Source organism: Peromyscus maniculatus, chromosome 12 (assembly GCF_049852395.1).
Source record: "Peromyscus maniculatus bairdii isolate BWxNUB_F1_BW_parent chromosome 12, HU_Pman_BW_mat_3.1, whole genome shotgun sequence".
Classification (NCBI taxonomy): domain Eukaryota; kingdom Metazoa; phylum Chordata; class Mammalia; order Rodentia; family Cricetidae; genus Peromyscus; species Peromyscus maniculatus.
Window position 1 is genome coordinate 10,661,753 of NC_134863.1, and position 4,927 is coordinate 10,666,679.

Genomic DNA, 4,927 nt, shown 5'->3' on the forward strand with positions numbered 1-4,927 from the left:
ACTCTGTATACCACATGCAGACACTTTCCCCTGACTGGTGGCTGCCTGTTTTGCTGATGATTCCACATGGGAGCATCCCCTCCATGACTACTAGATCGAGACTATTACCTAAGGGGTGGATTTGTTATTAAAAGATGTACTCAGTCCTCTAGTCATCTTCCCTCCCTCCTCACTTCCCTCCCTCCATCCCTGTCTTCCTACCTCACTTCCTGCAGCAAAAAGGCTCTTACCAGATGCAGTCCTTCAATACTGGTGCCCTTCAGTGCTGGTGCCCTTAGATGCTGGCCCTCTCAGAGTCCCTTAGCAACTTCTTTTCTATTATCATTTTCTGTGCAATATTCCATTATAGCATTACAAAGCAGGCTGACACATACTGTGCCAATAACCCAAAGAGAATTAAAAGCTCTGATTTTTTTTAAAGATATAAGTGGATACCACGGTCACTCCTCTAGAGATTCATGGGAGAGCTGTTTTGGTAGTTGGGCTATAGCTCGATGGTGGAGCATGTGCTTAGCATTTACAGGTCTTGGCTATTTATACCTTTGGAAATGCCTTTACTGAGATGAATGGTCAATCAGTCATCTTTACATATCTGTGTATCCACTCTGCTGATTTGCTTCATCACCAAATTAACCCACGCCATTAGAGTAAGAGGAAAGAAGGCGGGAGGGGAGGCAGGGGAGGAGAAGAGGAGAGGACCTCTTAGCTTAACTCTTCCTATTCTAGTTACTTGGAAGCGACCAATTCAGTGTATCCCCACTTCTAAAGGGAGTTTCTTTTTGTATTTAGAGTAGTTTTTAAAACTATAAATTTCTTGGAATTTCCCATGTAATCCCCATACTTGAATAATTCTATTTACATACTCACAAAGTACTTTTATCAGAAAGCTTTCTGGTTCTTTGCATATAGGTATTGTTGTCTTCATTTTTATTGTTTATGCTATATTATTACATGATATAATATAATTATTATTACATTATGCTATATTGTGTTGTTATACATATTACATGGGAAACATGAATCTTGGAGTGCCTCCTAGGTAACTTAACCTAAGTCATGCCTCTAATAAGCAGGGAAATTTGGAGTTCAGGCCTCAGATGTCAGTGTCGGTTCCTGAGATCTGTAGCTGTGTGTCAGGTACCTTGTGTGCAGTAGGCCCTATACTAAGCATTAAGGATACAGAGATGCGCAATGTTCCTCTATCCTTTGCTTCTATGTAGCTGAGACTACAGACACTAGCTACTAAAATGTGCTCTAGTGGCTTTAGGAACTATCTTTTCCTCCCAAATGCTCACGATAGCTGAAAAAATCACATTAAATCTTCTGCCAGGCATTTATGAGTCCAGCTTTGCACTTCAGACTGGTAGAGGGAACTGGAGAAAATAATAGTAAATGTAGTCTAAGAAAATACTGATTATTTCCACTATAATTATTTTTGAACCTGGACTTTTTTTTTTTTAGGAAAATCCAGACTGATAGAAATGCCTGTCTAGGACATTGAATTCCTAGATTCAAGCCCCAGAACATGCACGCACGCACGCACGCATGCACGCACACGCCAAAATCCCAACAAACTGTAGCGCACTGTAACAATATTTTAACAACTTGAAATCTATAATTATATTACATTTTCATTGGAAATTACTTCTACCTGCATGCTAATTCTTACGTTATCATCTTTTTCATCTCTGTAACCCAATACACAGCAAAACGGTTTGCTACTAGGTGATAAACACATGGGAATGAATTAAATTAAATTTAAACCGGGAGGTGAGGGCGTGGATCGACACTCTCCGCATCTTCTTAAGCTCGCAGCAAGGCCTTTCCTCACAATAACAAAATAACTCCAAACGTGCCCGGGTCCAACCTCCCTTAGAAGCTCCGGGGCTATCCACAGGCTCCGCCCCCTGCCCTGGGAAGCCAGACAGGCGCCAGGAGCACAAGTGCGCCTGCGCAGACGCGCGAGCTGAGCCTACTAGGTCCTCTGTGGACCATTTAGTCCCTCCTTGTAGGACATCGCAGACTGCTAAGTAGTTAGCAGGCTTCTCTAGCAACACTAGCCTCATTCTTACCTTAGCGATGTCCTGATAAATAGAAGCCTCATGTGTGTCATTAGCTCTAAGCAGTCTATGTTCCTTAACTTTAACTGGCATTCTGTGTAATTTGAGTCAAGGAGGGTTATAGGGTGATATCCTTCTTTGATCCTTTAAATTAATGGATGACATAGGGAGAAAGGATCTGCCCTCTGGATGATCTTTGGTGCTCTTAGAGGCATCCTTGCCTCAGCCTCCAATATGCAGAGACTGAGTTTGTGAGCTTCCCTAAAATACTGCCCATGTTTCTCAGAATAAATTGTATGGACAGGAGAGGATCAGTTCTCTATGCACCATAATGTGTGTCTGTTTCTTACCTTGTCAGTACTTGAGTCTCCCACTTTGGCGTGGTCTGACCTGTCTCTTCTTTCCTGGGGACATGAGATTATGCTCTAAGGAGTCTCTCTTCTCTAAGTGGCTTCCCTGTCACTTCTTCAGTAGACTCACAGCCCAGGCTAATCAGAACTATGTCTGCTCCTCTAGGATTCTCTCATTCTACAGATTTTTTTTTTTTGCTCTCTATCATAGACTATAACTGTGGATTCAGTGTGTAGTGCCTGCTTCTGAGCTGTGTGTGACAGAGAAACAGGATTCCTCTTCTAGTCACTCCCTTTCTGTCGCTCTTCTTATGATTTCCTGCCCCTCTCCTTCCCCAGCCACTTCTCTTTTTTAATCGCCACAGAAGCTTATGTGGTTCCTTCTTTGTGTTACCTTATTGTGGGTTCTCCCTACTGCAACACATTGTCCATGCAATGGGTCCTAAGTCCCAGACATGTCCTTATTCTCAGTCCCGGGTGTTCTAGGTCTTTCTGTAATCACTAAATGTCAGTTTCTCACAAAGCTCATGAGACTGAAAAGATCACTGGTAGAGAGCAGAAAAGACCCTTTTCAGAAAAACATGCCTGGAAAGGCAGTTGAGTCTCTAATAAAAGTGTGGATCAGACCTGTACTACAGGTACATAGGTAAAAACTTCACCTGAAGCTGAAGAGAGTAGCCATTGCCCTACCCTGAAAGTCATCTCAGGGACTGATTGTACTCTGTGGTTTTTATCATAAGATTTGTTATAGGGGACCAGTGAGATCTTAGCAGTAAAGGCACTTGCTGTAAAGACTGAGATCAATACTTTGAGCCTGGAACCTACATGGTTGACTGAGAGAACCAGGTACAGAAGGGTCACTTCTGCTGGATGCACTGCCAGCTGTTGAGCCTCTCAAACAGAATACGTATAAAAAGAAATTTTTGAATGATTCATTTCATCATTACACCACATAATAGATGCTTTTTCACTGATTGAGATTACCATTCCCTACAAACAAAAAAAATCTGCTCCTCATTTCTCTCCAGAGCTACTCTCTGCCTTTATTTCTCTTCCTGGAAGACAGTCCTGCAACAACCCAACCATATTGTTCATTAGGTTTAATAAGATGTTCCAAGTCCAGTTGCTTTTACTCACATCAAGCAAAGATGCCCTGTAATAATACTAAGTCCCGTGAGCTGAGAGTCGCTTCCTTTCCCCTAGTGTCCCCTGAACCTACCACCAGTGCGGCCTCACCCCACTACAAGCAACACCGACCAGTGACGACTGTGAGGGTAAGAGGGACTTTCATTTCTCTGAGGTAGAAAGGTTACCTCGGTGGTCCCCTTGTGCTTCAGTGGGTATCACATTTCATTCATTAAACTGATCTGAGTCATCACGGATATTAGAGAGCTTATTTAGGAAGAGGAGGGAATGGAACTGTACCAACTTGGTCCTGATCAAGACAGCATACATCACAATGTGGCACAACTTTGTGTCCTGCTGTATGAGTGATCCCACCAAGGTGGGGGCCTCTAGTTTACACCAGTCCTCATGGTTGAAAGATCCTCTGAACATCCTCAAGCTGGACACACTAAGCTTCCAACCATATACTCAAGTTATTTGTAAACCATAGTCTAGAAACAAAAAATACCTTAGTGAAACATAAAAGTTTTTATAGATGGTATGTGATGTAAGTTTTGCAACCCTCTATAGGCCAGATAGGTTTACCTGATCTGCCACTGAATATGCCCAGTACTAGTTTGTATCACAAAGGACAGAGTCCCAGATCTCTGTGACATCATCGAATAATGTACCCATTAATATAGTCTCTTTGTTACTACTCTTCTCTGTCCTGATTTCAGTCACATGATGTTAGTGGGCAAAACAGCTTTGTAGACATTGCTCAGCATGATCATGACATTAAATATTTTCTTTCCTATTGATTGCAGGTGATGACTATAAGACATAAATGTGGTATGTATTGTGGGATCATTTTCCTAAGACACACCTGAGGTAGGAATTGTGAAAACACTGGTTGTATTTTGTGTGATACACCACTGTGATGTAACATATTAATGATTTGAGAATTGTTGTGTTAAATTTTTTTTCTTAGTTTCTTTTGAAGGCAAGGGCCACAACAAGTAAGTAATCATGGATATTTCTATGGTTCTTGTGTTCAATAGTAATCCTTTGTTATTTGAGGGTATTGTACTTCGATTCTTGTTTAAATCTGTTTTCCCCCCAAAAGTAGGATGCCTTTTTCACAACCCAATTTCCAGTTACAGATGTGTACATTGAAAATCAGAATACAAGGTAACTACAAAAATGTATTCAAACCTCATCTCAGATATGCAGGGTCAGTTACATGCTTGTGTTCCTTCATAAATGAGTTAACTAGAACTCAAGAGGTAGTGATGAGGCTCCTTAGCTGTGCATCTTAAGAGCCACTTCTTACCTCATCAAGGGCACAGTAATCCCTGTGGAGAGCTCTGTCTTCTTACATCTGCCTGCAGTAAGGCAGATCGATCGGGATCC